General features: G+C 36.7%; 1 long non-coding RNA gene across 2 annotated transcripts in view; it reads right to left on the reverse strand.

Moving 5' to 3' along the window:
* Nucleotides 1-20,661, reverse strand: part of LOC141507836 (uncharacterized) — a 98,817-nt gene that overhangs the window by 63,377 nt on the left and 14,779 nt on the right. The window contains exon 3 of one of the 2 annotated variants that reach the window (XR_012474282.1): nucleotides 17,489-17,810. The exons of the other annotated variant lie outside the window; for it this stretch is intronic. This is a non-coding gene — a long non-coding RNA (uncharacterized LOC141507836). Of the gene's footprint in view, nucleotides 1-17,488; nucleotides 17,811-20,661 lie in introns of those variants that run through there. 2 annotated transcript variants of the gene reach the window in all.

Genomic DNA, 20,661 nt, shown 5'->3' on the forward strand with positions numbered 1-20,661 from the left:
TAGGACATTCACTTAATTTCCAATTCTTTGCCATCACAAACAGAGCTGCTATGAATGTTTTTGTACAAGTGATATTTTTACCCTTTTTCATAGTATCCTCAGGGTATTGACCCAGTAGTGGTATTACTGGATCAAAGGGTATGCACATTTTGGCTGCCTTTTGGACAGAATTCCAAATTGTTCTCCAGAAAGGTTGGATGAGTTCACAGCTCAACCAAAAATGTATTCATGTCCCAGTTTTATAGTTAGCATTTCTAATACTATATTGAAAATAATGGTGATCATGGCATCCTTGTCTCACCCCAATTTTATTTGAAATGCTCTGAGTTTATTTCCATTACATATATTTTGTTGATGGTTTTAGAAATATACCATTTATTAAGGAAAACCTTTTTTAAGTTTTTAAGGAAGACTACATTTATTTCTAAACTTTCTAGTGTTTTTTTAATAGAAATGGATATTTCCATTATTATTAAAAAGGCTTTTTCAGCATCTATTGAGATAATCATATGATTTCTGTTGGTTTTGCTATTCATATGTTTAATTATGCTGAGTTGAACCATCCTAATGTTGAACCATCCCTGTCTACCTGATATAAATCCTACCTGATTAAGGTGTATTAGCCTAGTAATAATTTGTTATAGTCTCATTGCTAAAATTTTATTTTTAAGATTTTTGCATCAATATTCATTAGAAAGGTTGGTTTATAATTTTCTTTGCCTATTTTGGTTCTTCCTGGTTTAGGTATCAGCACTATGTTGGTGTCATAAAAGGAGTATGACAGAACTCCTTCCTCTCCTATTTTTTAAAATAGTTTATGTAGAACAGGAATTAATTGCATCATGGTCTGAGAAGTGTGCATTTATTATTTCTGCCTTTCTGTATTTGATTCCAAAGTTTTTTTGTACTAGAACAAGGTCAATTTTGATAATGGTGCCATGTACTGCTAAGAAAAAGGTATTTTTTTTTCTATTCCCATCAAGTTAAGTTCCCATTAAGAGAGCTCCAGAAAAATAAATAAATAAATAAATAAGTAAATAAGTAAATAAATAAATAGGAGAGAGCTCCAGAGCTCTCTCATATCTAAGTTTTCTAAGATTTCAGTCATCTTCATAACTTCCTTCTTGTTTATTTTGTTGTTAGATTTATCTAGTTCTGAGAGAGGGAGATTGAGGTCTCCCATTATCAAAGTTTTACTGTCTATGTCTACTTGTAATTCACTCAGTTTTTCCTCTAGGAATTTGGATGCTATATCACTGGGTGCATACATGTTTAGTAATGGTATAGCTTGATATATCATATCAGTCCCTTCTTCCATTATCTTTCCCTTTCCCAGTCCCCCACCCACCCACCCAGTAGATTAGGTTCGATTTTTAAACCCAAATTGGAATGTATCTTATTCTTTCTCTGGGTAAATCTATTGAGCAGAATTTTCTCAGCATTCACATTCTCTCTTCTTTCCCTCTAAAATTATAAATCTTTTTTGCTTCTTCCCTTGGTGTTATTTATTGCTCTAATAATATTATTCAGGTACCATCAATCACAGTTGGATTATGTGATTGCTTAATAAACTCATAATGTTATCATGGTATCATCATAGATTGTTTGCTTAAGTGCTTGATAAGCAGCACTGACTCAAATTTCATCAAATTATAATTGTAATCATTATTTACCTTACCCCCTTTTCAAGTATCTTTCAAGTATACACAAAAACACTCAGTCCAAAGCCACATCATTTCTTGAACTATTTTTGCTACTTTCCCAGGCTTATTTTCTCTAGTATTTTACTGCTCCCCACCCCAACCCAGGATACTTATGAAGCATGGTCTATTTTATCTTACACTTTACCCCACCCACCCACCCAGGGGCAGGTTACTTAACCCCTTGTTAAGTTAAGCAAGGCCCATTTTCTTTCACAATTTTACTCCCCCCTCCTCCCATCCAGGGTACTTAACCCCTTGTTAAATGAAGCAAAATCTATTCTCTTTCCCACTTTCCCCCATTGCCACACCTAGGGTACTTAACACCTTGTTAAGTGAAGCACCCATTAAGTCAAACAGTGATCTAATTAACTGTAAGAAGCTTAAACATCTCTAAGTACTGGGAAGCTCTGAAGGTCTCAACTGAGAACTTTACAAATAATTGTAAGTTACAGAGACACTGCCTCAAGACCTCACAGTTTATGATGTCCTCATTAGACAAGGTGCTAAGCACTGTGTGATTAAAGTGAGTCAAAGAATAATGGGGGACTTAAATGTAAAGTTAACACCCTTGCTTTTCTTCAGAGCTTTTTGTCTCAAACATAGTGATCTCTTCAATAGAGAGAGATAAGACTCAATTATACTTATATCCTATAGGTTCATTCTCTTCAATTATATTCTACCTTTCAATTATCCTAAGAGAAGTAGTTATTAAAGAATTAGAAGTGTTATATCTTTCCTTTTAGGATTTATAAAGTTTGATGATCTTGACCAACATTTTTCTTTGTTTTTTCCTTCCCCTTTTCATTTACCTTTTTATACAACTCATAAGTCTATATTAGGTGACTGAATTCTCTATTCAGTTCTGGTCTTTGTGTCAGGAAATTCTGGAAGTCCTCTATTTCATTGAACATCCATCTTTTCCCTGACAGTACATGATGAATTTTGCAGGGTAATACAATCCAGGTACAAACAAAATACACACTCAGAAGATGATAAAGTTGATGCTTCTGTATCCAAAACATCCAAGAGAAATAGAAAATGGGTTCAGTTATGGGTGAACTCAAAAAAGACTTTGAAAAGCAATAAAAGGAGGTAGAGGAAAAATTGGGAGGAGAAATGAGAGCGATGCAAATAAATTATGAAAACCAAGTCAGCAGTTTGGTGAAAGAAATACAAAAAATATTGAATAAAATAACATGTTAAAAACCCATTTGGGTCAAATGCAAAATGCAACCCAAAAGGCAAATGAGAAGAATCCCTTAAAAAGCAGAATTGGCTAGCTGGAAAAGGAGATAAAAAAGCACTCTGAAGAAAATAACTCCTTTGAATATAGAATGGAACTAAAGGAAGCCAATGACTTTGCAAGAAATCATGAAGAAATAAAACAATACCTAAGGAACCAAAAGTTAGAAGAAAATGTGAAATATCTCATTAGAAAAGCAATTGATCTTAAAAATAGGTCTAGAAGTGATAATTTAAAAATTATTAGGTTACCTGAAAGTCACAACCATAAAAAGAGCCTACACTTCATTTTTCAAGAAATAATAATACAGCAGGGGCATCTAGGTGGCGTAGAAGATAAAGCACCAGCCCTGGAGTCAGGAGTACCTGGGTTCAAATCTGGTCTCAGATACTTAATAATTACCTAGCTGTGTGGCCTTGGGCAAGCCACTTAGCCCCGTTTGCCTTACAAAAAAAAAACCTAAAAAAAAAGAAAAGAAATAATACAGCAAAATTGTTCTGAGATACTAGAAGCAGAGGGTAAAATAGAAATTGAGGGAATTCACTGATCACCTCCTGAAAAAGATCCCAAAAGAAAAACTCCCAGGAATATTGTAGACAAATTAAAAAAATCTCAAGTCAAAGAGAAAATACTAAAAGCTACCAGAAACAAAAAATTCAACTACCACTGCTCTATAGTCAGGATTACACAGGACTTGACAGCATCTACATTAAAAGCTCATAAGACTTGGAATATGATATTCCAGGAGGCAAAAGAACTTGGATTACAACTGAGAATCAATGACCCAGCAAAACTGAGCATCCTCTTTCAGTGGAAAAGATGGACTTTAATGAAACAGGGGACTTTCAAACTTTCTTATTGAAAGAATCAGAGCTGAATCAGAGTTTGATCATCAAGTACAGGACTCAGGTGAAGCCTAGAGGTGGTGGACGAAAAGGACTAATTATGAGGAGCTTAATGATGTTGAACTGTTTGCAATCCTGCATGGGAAGAAGATACTGATAACTCATATGAACATTCTCATTTATAAGAGCAGTTAGAAGGAGCATATATAGACAAGGCACAGGAAGGAGCTGAATATAATGGCATAATATAGTGAAAAGATGGAGTCAATGGGTGATAATGGAAAGTATTGGGAGGAAGGGAAAGGAGAAGAAGAAGAAGGGGATAACATTTCACATAAAAGAGTCAAGAAAAAGTTTTTGCAATGGAGTTGAATGGGAGAAGGTGAGGGTGGAATGAGTGAGCCTTCATTCTCATCAGAAATGGCTCAGATAACAAATAACATACACACTTTATAGGGTATAGAAATCTATCTTACCCTAGAGTAAAATGAGAGGAAAGGGATTAGGATTAGGGGGAATGGGGGGAGGGAAAGGGGGAGTAGGTGATAGAAGAGAGGGAAAATCACGAGAGAGGGTACTCAGATACAATACTACAATACACTTCTGAACAGGGACAGTATAAAAGGAGAGAGAGAGAGAGAGAGAGAGAGAGAGAGAGAGAGAGAGAGAGAGAGAATAGAATAAATACGAGTAGGGAGGAATATAGTGGAGGGAAATACAGACAATAATAGCAACTTTGGGAAAAATACTGAAGCAACTTCTCTGATGGATTTATGATAAAGAAGGCAACTCATTCCAGAGACAGAGCCATTGGAATTTGAACACACTGTAGTACACTTTTTTTCTCTCTCACTATTCTTGAGGTTTCTCTATCTTTTTGGGAGGGAGGGAGGTTTATGTTTACTCTCACAATAAGATTATTATAATAATATAAAATAAATAAACCAAAAAAATTTTTTAAAAATAATAAAATTTATTGAGCTTCATGAAAATCATGATCAAGAAAATATTTTTGACTTTATTTTTAAAGAATTTCTATAGGAAAATTTCCCTGATATTCCAGAAGCAGACAGTAAAATAGAAACTGAGAGAATGCACTGATTTCCTCCTGAAAGATATCCCAAAATATACCCCCCCAGGAAAATTATAGCCAAATTTCAGGATTCCCAAGTCAAAGAGAAAATATTACAAGCAGTCAGAATGAAACAATTCAAATATCATGGATCTACAATCCAAATTACACAGGACTCATCAATATTCACATTAATGGCTTGTAGAACTTGGAATATAGTATTCCAGAAGACAAAAGAGCATGGAATACAACTAAGAATCAACTACTCAACAAAACTGAACATCCTCTTCCAGAGAAAAATATGGCTATTTAATGAAATAGGAGAAATTAAAATGTTCCTGTTGAAACAGGCAGAGCTGAACAGAAAGTTTGATTTTTCACATTCAGGATTTGGGTGAAGCATAGTAAGGGTGGATGAGAAGGATTAATTATGAGGAATTTAATGATGCTGACCTGCATGGGAAGGTGATATTGATAATAACCATATGAACTATCTCATTTAAAAGAGCAGTTGGAAGGAGAATATTTAGACAGGGCAGAGGGGGGGACTTAATTTGAAGGTATAATATATACTGTAAAGATGGAGTCAAAGAGCAAAAATGGGAATGTACTGGGAGAAAGGGAAAGGAGAAGTAGAATGGGTCAAGATAATTCACATAAAAGAGTCAAGTAAAAGCTTTTGCAATGGAGTGGAAGGAGGGAAGGTGAAGGGAAATGAATGAGCATTCATTCTCATCAGAAATGGCTCAGAGAGGAAACAACATACATACTTAATAGGGTATAGAAATCTATCTTAACCTGGAGGAACCAAGAGAGGAAGGGAATGGGAGAAAGGAGACGGGTGATAGAGGAGAGGGTAGATGATGGTAGAGGGTAGTTAGCTACAACATATATTTTTTATTTTTTGCAAGTTGGTGCGTTTGGGAGACCTATCCAGAATCATATGACTGGATAGTTGCTGGATCTCTGGGGTGGGATGTGGGCTTGGGGCCTCCTGGCCCCAGGGCCAGTGCTCTGTCCACTGCACTATTCAGCTGCCCCATAGCACACTTTTGAAGAGGGCCAGAGTGAAAGGAGAAAGAAAATATAATAAATGGGAGTGGGGAGGACTGGATGGAGGGAATTATAATCAGTAATAGCAACTGTGAAATATGGAAGTAATGTCTCTGATGAACTTATAGTAAAGAATGAGATCTACCCCAGAGACAGAGTTGTTGAAATCTGAACACAGACTGAAGCACATTTTTTTCCTCTTTTTTTCACTTTATTTCTTGTGAGGTTTTTTATTTTTGTGGGGGGAGGAGAATTATGTTTACTCTTATAACAAGACTATTTTAGTAATGTGTAAATAAATAAAAATGTAAATTAAAAAAAATTTTTAAAGGTTACTGACAAAAAAAAAGAAACAGAATAGGCTAAATGGTAAAAGAAGCACAAAAATCCACTGACAAAAAAGAATGCCTTAAAAAGCAGAATAACGCAAATGAAAAAAAGGTGTACAAAAATTCACTGAAGACAAGAAATCCTTAAAAAAATGGAATTGACTAAGTGGGAAAGGATGTGCAAAAATTCACTGGAGAAAACAAGTTCTTAAACAATTAGAATTAGGCAAATGGAAGTTAGGAACTCCATAAGATATCAGGAAACAATAAAACAAAATCAAAAGAATAAAAAAATGGGAAATATCTCACTTGAAAAACAATTCATTTGGAGCAGCTGGGTAGCCTGGCTCTGGAGTTAGGAGGACCTGAGTTCAAATTCAGTCTCAGACACTTGATATTTACTGGTTGTGTGATCTTGAGCAAGTCACCTAACTTGGTTGCCTCACCCCGCCCCCAAACAAAAAAGAAAGAAAAGAAAAGAAAAAAGAAGAAAAGCAACTAACCTAGAAAATAGGTGCAAGAGATTTGGAATACTGGAAAGGGATAATAAAAAAAAAACTTAGGCATCGTATTGTCAAGAAAAACTGCCCTGTTATCCTAGAACTAGCTGGTAAAATGAAAATTGAAAGAACCCATTTATCACCTCCTGAAAGAGTTTGCAAAATGAAAACTCCCAGGAAGAGGATAGCTAAATTCCAGAGTTCCCAAGTTAAAGAGAAAATACTTCAAGTAGACAAACTGAAGCATTTCAAATATCATAGTCAAAGTTACCTTAACATGATTTGGCAGCTTTTCTATTACAGGATTGGAAAACTTGGAATATGATATTCTAGAGGGCAAAGGAATTAGAAATACAACCAAGAATCACCAGCCCAATGAAACTGAGTATAATCCTTTTTGGGGGGAGGGGATAGATATTTAATGAAATAGAACATTTTTAAATATTCCCGATGAAAAGAACAAAGTTGAATAGAAAATTTGACTTTCAAACACAAGAGTCAAGAGAAGCATAAAAAGGTAAACAGGAAAGAGAAATTGTAAGGGATTTAATAAGGCTAAACTATAAACATTCCTACATGAAATTATGTTTGTAACTCCTAAGAACTTTCTCATTATTAGAGTAATTAGAACAAGTGTTCATAAAAGACATGATGGGATAATATCTTTAAAAAAAATGAAATTAAGGTTATCTCAAATAAAAGAGATGTGAAAGAACTTTTATAAGCAAAGTTCCCCCTAAATGATTATACTTGGTTTCACTGGGCTCTTTTCTCAAATAAATAGAGAACTTTGTCAAATTTCTAAGAAGACAAATAATTTTTCAATTGATAAATGGGCAGAGGATATAAACAGACAATTTTCAGATGAAAAGAAATTAAAGCTATCTATGGTTATATGGGGGAAAATCACTGGTTGGTTCTTGTCCTTTGTTATCAAAGAAGACCAAAATGACATCACTATGTTTGAGACAAATTACAGAGTGTCCGACTATGGCTGATCAGACAGAATGCTCTACCATAGGTTGGGCACAAATAGTCCATGTGAATATCTGGGGTGGGTAGTCTAAACTTAGGGATGTCACATTTCCTTTGAGCTGCTTCAATTCTGCCTTCCTCATGGAATGTGGCATCTTATAGCAGGATGCTATAAGAAAAACCTAGACTTGCATAAACTGATACAAAGTTAAGTGAGCAGAATGAGGCAAACAATGGATATAGTAACAGCAGTACTGTATGGTGATCATCTGTGAATGACTTATTTTCAGCAATACAGTGATCTAATTCTATCACAGAGGACTCATGATGAAAAAATGTAATCTACCTCCAAAAAAAAGAACTGATAGATTCAGAAAAAAAGATTGAAACAAACATTTCTTTGGTCCATGTTTTCTTTCACATATATTAACTTATTTTAAATCGCTTTCCTTCTTAATGGGGGGGGGGGGAAGGGAAGGGAAGGGAAGGGAAGGGAAGGGAAAGGAAGGGGAGGGGAGGGGAGGGGAGGGGAGGGGAGGAAATCATTTGAAACTACAGATTTTTAAATATGAATGTTAAAAAAAGTTTTTTTTCTGATCATATCCTTTGATCCCAGCAATACCAATACTAGACCTATATCCAGAAGAAATGATTTTTAAAAAATGAGAAAAGTTTCACATGTTCCAAAATATTTGCAGCAGCTTTTTTTATAGTGGCAAAGAATTGGAAATTGAAGGAATGCCCATCAATTGGGGAATGGCTGAACAAGTTGTAGTATATGAACATTATGGAATACTATTGTTCTATAAGAAAACATGAATGGTCAGATTTTAGAGAAGCATGGAAAGAATTATATGAACTAATGCTGAGCAAAGGGAGCAGAACCAAGAAAACATTGTACACATTAACAACAACATGGTGAGTTGATCAACCTAGAGGAATGCAGCTCCACTCAGCAGTTCAGAGAATTAAGACAACCCTAGAAGAGCTATTATGGACAATGCCATTCATACCCTGATGCAAAAAAACCAAACAAACAAACATAGAATCTGAATGAACACTGTTCGTTTTTTAAAAATTTCCTCTAACCAAGAGAAGATCAGAATGGATACAGGATTTAGACATAAAAAACAATACTATGAGCCAATTAGAAGATCAAGGACTAGTTTACCTGTCAGATCTATGGAAAGGGAAGCAGTTTATGACTAAGGAAGAGATGGAGAACATCATTAAAAACAAACTAGATGATTTTAATTACATTAAATTAAAAAGCTTTTGCACAGACAAAACCACTGTAACCAGGATCAAAAGAAATGTAGTAAACTGGGAAACAATCTTTACAACTAGTATTTCTGACAAAGGACTCATTTCTAAAATATACAGAGAACCGAGTCAAATTAAAAAAAAAGTCATTCCCCAATTGATCAGTGGTCAAACAATATGCAAAGGTAATTTACAGATGAGGAAATCAAAGTAATCCATAGTCATGTGAAAAATTGCTGCAAATTACTACTTATTAGAGAAATGCAAATTAAAGCATCTCTGAGGTACTACCTCACACCTCTCAGACTGGCCAATATGACCAGAAAGGACAATGATCATTGTTGTAAGGAATGTGGGAAATCTGGGACACTAATGCATTGTTTGTGGAGCTGTGAACTCATCCAACCTTTCTGGAGAGCAGTCTGGAACTATTCCCAAAGGGCAACACAAATGTGCATACCCTTTGATCCACCAATACCACTACTGGGTCTATACCCTGAAGAGATGATGAAAAAGGATAAAAACATCACTTGTACAAAAATATTCATAGCAGCCCTGTTTGTAGTGGCAAAGAATTGGAAATCAAGTAAATGTCCTTCAATTGGGGAATGGCTTAGCAAACTGTGGTATATGTATGTGATGGAACACTATTGTTCTATTAGAAACTAGGAGGGAAGGGAATTCAGGGAAGCCTGGAGGGATTTGCATGAACTGATACTGAGCTAGATGAGCAGAGCCAGAAAAACATTGTACATCCTAACAGCAACATGGGGTTGATGATCAACCTTGATGGACTTGCTCATTCCATCAGTGCAATAATCAGGGACAATTTGGGGTTGTCTACGATGGAGAATGCCATCTGTATCCACAGAAAGAACTGTGGAGTTTGAATAAAGACCAGGGACTATTACCTTTAATTTAGAAAAAAAAAACCCTGATATCTTATTGTCTGGTCTTGCTATTCTTTTACTCTATGTTTCTTCCTTAAGGATATGATTTCTCTCTCATCACATTCATTTTGGATCAATGTATACCATGGAAACAATGTAGAAAATGGCAGATTTCCTTCTGTGTGTGTGGGGGGGGGGGAGTAAGATTAGGGGGAAAAATTGTAAAACTCAAAATAAATAAAATCTTTTTAAAAAATTTCCTCTGTATTTTTCCTTCCTATACCATGATTTTTTCTTTCTTTTCCTTTAGTTCTAATTTTGTTTACACAAAATGACTGATATATAAATATGTTAAACACAAATGCACATGTACAAAGTTCACTAGACTGCTTGCTGCTGAGCAGAGGGAAGTAGGAAGAGAAGGTAGAAGAAAATTATGTAGTATAAATAAATATGCAAGTGGATGAATGTTGAAAAAACTTTCATAACATGCAATGAGAAAAATAAAACAAAATATCAACTAAAAATAAAAAATAATTTTTACATGTAATTTGCAAAAATAAAATATACAAAAATGTTCTGACAATAAGGAGCAGTGTGAGTGCTCTGAAATTTCAACCACTAGTTTAATCTTTACCTTTTTTTGGTTTTTTGCAAGGCAATGGGGGTTAAGTGACTTGCCCAACGTCATACAGCTAGATAAGTATTAAGTGTCTGAGTCCAGATTTGAGCCAAGGTCCTCCTGACTCCAGGGCCGGTGCTCTATCCACTACCACCTAGCCACTCCTGATCATTTTATTCTTTGGAAATTCAAAGATTGTAAAATTCAAACCAAACTTAAACAATGTGTCTTTTAAATGCAAAAGTAGCTTCAAGTACTTTTTCTCGTGCCTAGGTAAAAATGTTCAGTCTCTTATTTAGTTTTTCTTTGGTCTTATGGGTTGCTGGGGAATTGAGAGTCTACTTTCTTCCAACAGAGCAAGTGGAAAATGTAGTGATTTTTCTCAACACAGTTTTCTGTTTTTATCTAATTGCAATTATAATAACTTTTTTTTCCTGGTATAAACTACAAAATAGAGAAAGAGAACATATGAGAATAAAGGTCTATCCTGTTATCCTAGGCTAAAAAACAAATTAATTTTGATGATAGGGTATGATGGATTAAATCTCAAGAGAAAACAGGTTAGGAAGGAGAGGGGTAGTTAACTGCACCAGTGAAAAAGTCACACCCTAAATGATCCCCTAGGATAAAACAGACGAGTCGTGGTGAAGCTTCTATCCTGTTCCAACACAGGAGAACAAAGGGACAAGAAATGATCAAGCTGCCACCAGCCAAGTACTGCCCACATGTTTCCACTGATGTATGAAATGTATTCTGAACATTCTATGATATTCCTTTGACAAGGTTAACCTCTGGTCAAAGTTAATTTATTTGAATTCATTATTCTGACATATAGTAACATTTGAATTCCCCTTGTCCTGACTATCACTCTTAGCCTTATCTTAAGTACATAAGTGCTTATTGCATGATTAATTGCTGATATAGTCAATATCTGAGCAATGCTCTCTGTCATCATCTTTATAAAGGAGAAAAGAGAGGAAACAGAGCTGACAGAGAGAGACAAAATGGACAATATACAAAGACATGGATTTGACTCCTTTGAGGACAAATCTCATCATCTTCAGGTTCTGCTTCAGGAAACAACATGGCCCCAGTGATTGGGGGCAGTAATTGAGGGGAGCAAGTAGAGTAGAAAAAAAAGTTCTGACTAAAATCAAGGACTAAGGGAATGCAAGCTAGCAGAAGAGGAATGGTAGTCGCAGAAGTGCAGAGGATTTTTAGGACCAGGTTTCCTAGACCCAGAAAGGATGTTTCATAACTAAGCAGGAGTTGGAGTCAAGATGTAGTATAGACAGAAATATGAGACCAAGGAGAAAACTCAGGTCTTACCCATCACTGATACCATAAACTTTGTGGAATGTGTAGGACAGAGTGAGAGGAGTGACTTTCTAGGTAATTTGAATGCTTCTGAGTGGATGGATTCCAATACTGAGAGTAACAATACTATGTATTAAGGGAACTATATAGGTTCACTATATAGGAAGTTATGATTCACTGGATGAAGGAAGTTGCTTGACTCTTCAAATTCCAAGTGTTTTCCACTTGTGGAGGGTAGAAAGTTCAACCCTTGAAGACTACTAAAATTTTGAATGGCCTTTGTAAGTCCCTAGGGAAGATAGAAGCTCACAGGTTAGGGAAAGAAAGTTAATGTTTTTAATAGGCTAGGAAGCAATTCCTTTGCCTTTTTCTTTTCTTTTTTTGGGGGGGGAGGGCAAGTGGTTATAGGCCTGCATGTTCACATAGGAGTTAAGAGCTCTTTTTTATTTCTGTGGAGGACTAAGATGTAATTCAAATTTTGATGTTTCCAGAAGAAACATTGTCTTGGACCAAGAGAGGATGTATAAGATCACAGCTTTAGAGTAGAAAGGGATCTTAGATAGCAATGTAGTCCCACTTTCTCATTTTATAGATTGAGAAACTGAGATTCATTTAAAAAATGTATTGTTTTATATACACATGAATTCTTTAACCTCAAAAGTATTAAATGGTAGAGCTGGGATGTAAAAAATATCAGAATTTGCATGTTAATGCTTTAACCCCCAAAGTATTAAATGGCAGAGCAGGAGTATATGAAATCCCCCAATTTAGAAATTAATGCTTTAGCCCCTCCCCCAACATATTAAGTAGGATGAAAGAAATTCTCTAGGGGCAGAGCCCAGAGGGCAGCAGAACAGCCTTTCTTAGGAGTTCTCTCCAAAATATTTCAAAAGCCTTAAAATGAGGACTCTAAATTTTTGAGAGACAGAACCACAGAAAGATCCAGTGATGCAATTTTCCAGTCCAAGGTAACCTGGAAAATAGTGGGAGGGTTCTGTTCCATGGGGTTGGAGGGATGGCAGTGCACCTGAGTGAAGGAGCTTCACTCTTCTGGGAACAGCCCTCAGGGCACCTGGATCCCTGGGAGCCCTGGCTCCTGGCAGTGGAAGCAGTTTCCTGACCTGCGACCCCAGGGAGCACCAAGCACAGCTTGGAGGATCAGCAGAGAGACCTCTGCCAGAGGGAGCATGAAGCCCAGGCCAGTGTGGCCCTCCTCAGCATGGCTGAAGTCCTCAGCACAGCCCAGATCCCAGGAAATGGAAGCAGATTCATAGAGCCCATGGAAGGTAAGGGAATGGAGGGAGACTGTCAAGGTCTCTCCTTTGTCCCTGGGACAGGACTCTGGGGCCCCAATTGAGCAGTGAATTTCCTCACAGCCCGGAGGTGGGGTGAACTTGTGGTCATTCACAGAGCAGGAGAGCAGTCAGAGCCTCTCATAAGACCTTGAAGGAACTGAGGTCCTTGCAGGGGTGTCCCAATAATACTCAAAAACTCAGGAAGCACCCCAAAACCAGGCACAGACTGGGGAAATGAGTAAACAGAAAAAAAAAGGAACCTGACCATAGACAATTACTTTGGTAATGAAGGACTAAAACACACATTCTGAAGATGAGAAAGTTCCAGCTTCTTCATTTAAAGACTCCAAGAAATATAGAAGTTGGGCTCAGGCTATGAGAGCTCAAAAAAGATTTTGAAAATCAAGTAAGGGAGGTAGAAGAAAAATTGGAAAGAGAAATGAGAAAGATGCAGGAAAAATATGAAAATGAAGTCAACAGCTTAGTCAAGACAATCCAAAAATATGCTGAAGAAAATAACATATTAAAAACCAGTTTAGATCAAATGGATAAAACAGTTAAAAAAGTTAATGAGAAGACTGCTTTAAAAAGCCAAATTAGGGGGCGACTAGGTGGCGCAGTGGATAGAGCACCGGCCTTGGAGTCAGGAGAACCTGGGTTCAAATCCAACCTCAGACACTTAGTAATTACCTAGCCATGTGGCCTTGGGCAAGCCACTTAACCCCATTGTCTTGAAAAATATAAAAAAAATAAAAAATAAAAAGCCAATTTGGCCACATGGCAAAGGAGATAAAAAATGTCTCTGAGGAAAACAAATCCTTCCTAAAGGAAGCTGATGACTTTGTGAGAAATCAAGACACAATAATTCAATACCAAAAGAATGAAAAACTAGAAGAAAATGTGAAATATCTCATTGGAAAAAAACAACTGTTCTGAAAAAATAGATGCAGAAGAGATAATTTTAAAAATTATTGGGCTACCTGAAAGTCATAATCAGGAAAAGAGCCTTGACCTCATTTTTAAAGTATTTCTACAAGAAAATTACCCTGATATCCTAGAAGCAGAGGTAAAAATAATAGAAACTGAGAGAATCCACTGATCTCTCCTGGAAAGAGATCTTAAAAAAACAACTCCCAGGAATATTATAGACAAGTTCCAAAACTCCCAAGTCAAAGAGAAAATATTACAAGCAAACAGAAGAACATAATTCAAACATCATGGAGCTACAGTCAGGATTACACAGGATTTAGCAGCAATTACATTAAGGGCTCATAGGGCTTGGAAGGCAAAAGAGCTTGAAATGCAACTGAGAATCAACTATCCAGCAAAACTGAACCTCCACTTCCAAGGCAAAAGATGGACTTTCAATGAAACAGGGGAATTTCAAATGTTCCTGCTGAAATGACCAGAGCTGAACAGAAAGTTTGATCTTCAAGTACAGGACTCAGGTGAAGCATAGAGAAGGTAGATGAGAAGGGTAAATTATGAGGACTTAATGATGATGAATTGCATGTATTCCTGCATGGGAAGATGATACTGATAATACTCATATGAATACTCTCATTCAATAGAGCAGGTAGGAGGAGCCTTTATAGATGGGGCACAGTAGAAAGTCAAATTTGAAGGTATAATAAATTGTCAAAATGGAGTCACTGAGTGAAAGGGATGTAGGCTTGGGGTCTCTTGGTTCCAGGGCCAGTGCTCTGTCCACTGCACCACTTGGCTGCCCCACAGCACACTTAAGAAGAGGGACAGAGTGAAAGGAGAGAGAAAATATAATAGATAGTAGTGGGGAGGAATGAATGGAGGGAATTATGATCAACATTTGGTAATGTTACAAGTAACAGCAACTCTGGAAAAATATGGAAGTGACTTCTATGATGGTCTTATGATAAAGAATGTGATCCACCTGAGATAGAGCTGATGGTATCAGAACACAGACTGAAACACATTTTTTTTCTCTTTCACTTTATTTCTCATGAGGTTTTATATTTTTTTGGCGGGGATTATGTTTACTCTTACAACAAGAATATTTTAGTAATGTATATAAATTAATTAAAGAAAATTAAAAAAAAAAAGAAATCCTCCAATTTTGAAGTCAATCCAAATAAATCCAAAACCATAGTTCCAGATCATGGGTTACAAAGTAATTCAGAATTTCATTTCATGCCTATATGCAAATAAATAATTTGTTCCTACCATGTACCCCTTCCTAATCACCAACTTTCTTCTTTTTTTTTTTTTAAGATTTTTTCAAGCTAAATATTAAAGTATCTGAGGTCAAATTTGGACTCAGATCCTTTTGACTGTAGGACCAATGCTCTATCCACTGCACCACCTAGCTGCCCCATAATCACCAACTTTCAACAATTACTATGTTCCTTAAAAAACTCAGGTCAGTTGCCAGATACTCCATGAAGTCTTTTCTGAGTTCCAAGACTTCCTCTGTGTCCCCTACTCCTTTCAGTATTCTCTTCCTTCTCAGGATAAATGAGATTAATTGTATGAGTGCTATTCTTTAATAGAATATAAGCTTCTTAAAAGCAGCAACTGTTTTTGAGGCATTGAATTCTTAGTGTCAGTAAAGGTTCTGCTTACCAATTTGTTTTTGGAGAGGATCTGGAATTTTGCTGATGTAAGAAATTCCCTGTGAAGATTCTCCTAAGACCCATGTAGATGAACTGTTATTCAATTTAGAATTTTAATCTTTCAAAGCACTTTACTTATGGTATCTCCTATGATCTTCACAGCAGCCCTGTGAGATGTGTAAATTTTATAGAAGCAGAGACTTAGTGACCTACAGTGGTCACACAGCTAGTGAGTGTCTGAGTCAGGATTTGAACTCAGATTTTTCTCATTCCTTGGGCAGCTAGGTGGCGCAGTAGATGGATTGCTGGGCCTAGAGTCAGAAAGAGCTGAGTTCAAATGTGACCTCAGATACTTGCTAGCTATGTGACCCTAGGAAAATCACTTATTCCTGTTTGCCTCAGTTTCCTCATCTTTAAAATTAGTTGGAGAAAAACAGGGCAAACCACCCTAATATCTTTGCTAAGAAAACCCCAACTGGGGTCACAAAGAGTAGGACAGGTCTGAAAGGACTCAACACCTTTCTCATTCCAAGTTCCCCATTCTATCTATTTCAATACTCAGCTGCCTCTCACTGTGTGATATTGTCTCATATTATCACCATTTTTAAAGGTGTACCACAATAAGGAGGTCAGAAGAGTTCAGAAACCACCTCAACCAGTCAACATTTGACTTTCCTGCCAAGGAGAAAGAAATGATAGCCAAAATTAAAACTGTTCAAAAGTACAAGTTCATTTACAAAATATTATGGGAAAATTCAGATTTATAAGTAGCATGGCTTCACAGAACAGTGAAAAATAGTGAGGGAAAAACAAGAAAATTTTGGCATGAGAACTCAGCCACATAGTAATTTGTAGATGAAATTGAAGATAGAAGGAGAGAAACAATGGTGCTTCTTGTGGTGTTTGGATAACCACTAGAATTGGAAAATGAACTAGACCCCAGATAGAATGGAAGTGAGGTAAAACTAGATTTCATTTGGGAAATCGCAGAGTACTTTGATTATGTTGGATTATAAGAACAATGTACCAGTCATACAGGGTCAGCAAGGCACATTCCAGGAGAGCTTTTACCTGAGTTTCAGGTCTGAGGCAAAAAAGGAGATCACTCACCAGTTGGTTGATCAAGGCTATTTCTTGGCAAGGATATATTCAATGGGACTTGTGAACTTTTCCATTAGTCTTATTTACCCTGAAATTCTTTGATACAATGTGGGATATGTTTCTACAGGGTAACTAATACTGAGATGACCTAGCTTACTCAAAAGTGTCAGAATGTTCCCTTGGATGGGAAGTAGGCGGCATGATGCTATAGCTCTAGGCAGTGTTATAACATGGTCTGGAGTTTTCTGACATTAAAAACTCTTCTCTACACTTTGACCCAGCTCAGGAGCCTGCTATTCAGGGAAACACCACAAAAGGGGTGGAATTTATTCCACAAAAATTACTTTCCTGAGATAATCAGTTATTTATTATTACAAAGCAAAGCATTACCAAATACTTTAATTGTAGATAACTCTCTAAAACAACCATCCTCAGTCTTTTAAGTCTCTTTTTATATTCTTAAAAATTATTGAACACACCAAAGTTTTCTTTATATGAATTATATCTTTCCATTTTACCATATTAAAAATTAGAACATCTTAGTATTATTATGAAAATGGTTTTGAATTCTCTTTTTCCCTGGAACTGATGCTTTAAAGTAAAAGTGGTTGTTTAAGAATAACTACTCTAAAGAATTCTTTAATGGGGTTTGGCAAATGAGAACATGAACTTGCATTTCAAACAAACTAGTCAGATTGTAAAGTTCTAAGGCAATCAAGTTACAATATTATAGTCCATCACACTTAAGACAGAGAAGGCACTGCAAAAAAAAAAAATACCATCTGCCTTGGGGTGGGGGGCTTATCTATACCAGATGGAGAATGCAAACATAAGGAAGAAGAAATTCCAAGAAGTGGTAGGGCGGTTGTCCATGAGTAGAAATATGCTGAGTAATGAAAGAGACAGTTTGTTAAAAGTCTGTTTTTTAATGAGGATTATAATGACCAGGTCTTCAGGACAGCTATTTGTGAAAGTTTAATGGAGCTCATAACCATCTGAAAGTATGCCTTATGCCTAGGCAAAAAAAAAAAAAATCAGTCATTAGGATTTTTTCTTGTCATTGTCCCTGGAGAACTTAATATACATGCAAATGAATTCATTATCTTCTTCCCCAACCCATCCCTCTTCAGAACCTCTCTATTTCTAGTGGGTACACCTCCATTTTTCAAATGCCTCAGGTTTACACTTCGGAGTCACCTTTGACCCCTCATTCTCCATACCACATATTCAATCAGTTAATTTTAATTTCTTTATGATATCTCTTGATTCCTTTCCCCTTTTCTATAATTGCTGCCACTACCTTAGTTCAAAGTCTTATGACCTCTGCACTGTGCAAACAGATTGTTGCAGTCTCTCTCATCCACAGTCACCAGGGATTAGTTTTAATGCTTTAATTGCTTCTTCGTTACAAGGAGGGTAGTATAACTAGACAAGACTATAATGTAAAAACAAAATTTATCAATAAGATATATTCTAAAGAAATGAACAAATTTTACTCCAAATTGAACAAAAATGTTTCAATTGTAAACACAGATTACTATGGAATTATGCATCCTATGTTCTAAATACTATTCATGGATTACATAGATTTAGATCTCTCCATATATTATGTACACATATGTATATGTATTATATATATTATATATATTCATACACATACACACATCTACATGTACATATACATATGAATATATAGAAATATACACATAAAATGCATAAATTTATTCCCTGTATAAATAAAGTTTCTTCTTTTTTCATAAACAAATACTACTGTGAATTATATCAAATTTGTTGTCAATGAAAACCCTTAACCCTTTTAAAATATGAAATGCTATCAGGTGTTTCCCTCTCTCTCTCATACTTACATTTTACTTCAGGACATGCTTTGAAGGTATGCAATACAAGTAGCATAAACTCCATTTAACAGATGATAAAATTAAGGTTTAGAGAAATAAAAACAATGCCTCCAGTTACATAGCAAAGCAAGTGTTGGTGCATAGATTTGAAAAGATGTTCTTTTTTATTCTAATTGCAATGCTTTATCCACCATGTCGCCTCCCAAGCCAAGTGCAGGATTTTACATTTTTCTCTATTAAATGTCACCTTACTGGGGAGGACCTAGAATTCCAATCCACTGAGATAGTTTTGAAATTTCATTTTGTTATCTATATATATCCCCAAAATGCACTATTTTATTTTATCGCAGTAATGTACTAGAGAAGTAAAATTGAAACTAGGATGGGGTAGAATAATGTCAATTCTTCTTTTTCCTCTTGTCATTTTATTTTTCAAAGAACAATCATTTATTTTCTTTCCTCATACCTATTTCCAATTTAAAATCACCCCTCTTGTAATAAATATGCATAGTAAAGCAAAATAAATCCTCATGTTGGCTACATCCAAAAACATGTCTCATTCTGCATCTTGAATCAGTCACTTTTCAGTTGAACTCTATTAACTTTTCATTCAATGCCAGTAGATAATTATTGCTAATCTCTACCTAGATATTAAGGTGTGTAAAGCACTTTACATATATCTTTCTTCATCCTCATAACAATCCTGTGAATTACATATTACTGTTGTCTCTCATAATCAAAGAGGATAAAATGACATCACTATGCCAAAGTCGATATATGGTATGTCCAACTGTGATTTATCAGATCAATATGAGTTTAGAAGGTTCTTCCATAGGTTGGGTATAAATTGTCCACATGAAATATCACTAGTTTAATTAATCATCATTTAAAGATAAGTTAATGGGGGCAGAGCCAAGATGGCAACAGGAGAGAATAGTCTCTTAGGCGCTCTCTCTCAAAACCTATAAACTAAGGACTCTAACTAAATTTTCAAGAGACAGAATCCATTGAGGGATGCAATGAGGTAGTTCTCCAACCCAAGGTAACCTGGAAAAGATCGGAACGGCTCCGCTGCACAGGGTTGGAGGGGTAGCCGACCAGAGGGAAGGAACTTCAGCCTCCTGGAGGCAACCCCAGGGCGCAGGGAGCCATGGCTCACGGCAGTGAGAGCAGTTTCCTGAACTACACCCCAGGGAGTACCAGGCACAACTTGGGGGATCAGCAAGGGTACCTCTGTCAGAGCAAGCATGTGGAGCCCAACCCTCAGGGTACACAATGAGCAGCATGGCTGCCAAGATCCAGTGACTAGAAGCAGGCAGAGCCGATAAGCAGGAGCCCCCAGGGCATGAGTGCTGAGCCTAGGGAGGGAAGTGGAGAGAGACTTCTGAGCTCTGTCCTCTGTCCCTGGAACAGGACTCTGGGTTTCTGACCACATTCAGATCCTGATTGCAGTCTAGGGTCCCCCATAGAACAGCAGGGCCCTCCCCACCTCAGCCCCCTGGCAGGGGGGTGCACTTATGGTCATCCACAGACCAGGAGGGAAATCAGAGCCTCACACACTGAGATCCTTGTGGGAGGGGTCCCACTAATACTCAAAATCTCAGGAAGCACCCCAAAACCAGGCACAGACTGGAGAAATGAGTAAGCAGAGAAAAAAGAGGAAGACCATTGAGAAATATGTTGCCTGTGATACCAAGAAGGATCAAAACACTCAATCTGAAGAGGGGGAAGTCTAAGCTCCTGCATCTAAAGACTCCAAGAAAAACAGAAATTGGGATCAGGCTATGACAGAGCTCAAAAAACACTTTGAAAATCAAGTGAGGGGGGTGGCTAGATGACGCAGTGGATAAAGCACCGGCCCTGGAGTCAGGAGTACCTGGGTTCAAATCTGGTCTCAGACACTTAATAATTACCTAGCTGTGTGGCCTTGGGCAAGCCACTTAACCCCGTTTGCCTTGCAAAAACCTAAAAAAAATCAAGTGAGGGAGATAGAAGAAAAATTGGGAAAA

Source organism: Macrotis lagotis, chromosome 1 (genome assembly GCF_037893015.1).
Source record: "Macrotis lagotis isolate mMagLag1 chromosome 1, bilby.v1.9.chrom.fasta, whole genome shotgun sequence".
Lineage (NCBI taxonomy): Eukaryota > Metazoa > Chordata > Mammalia > Peramelemorphia > Peramelidae > Macrotis > Macrotis lagotis.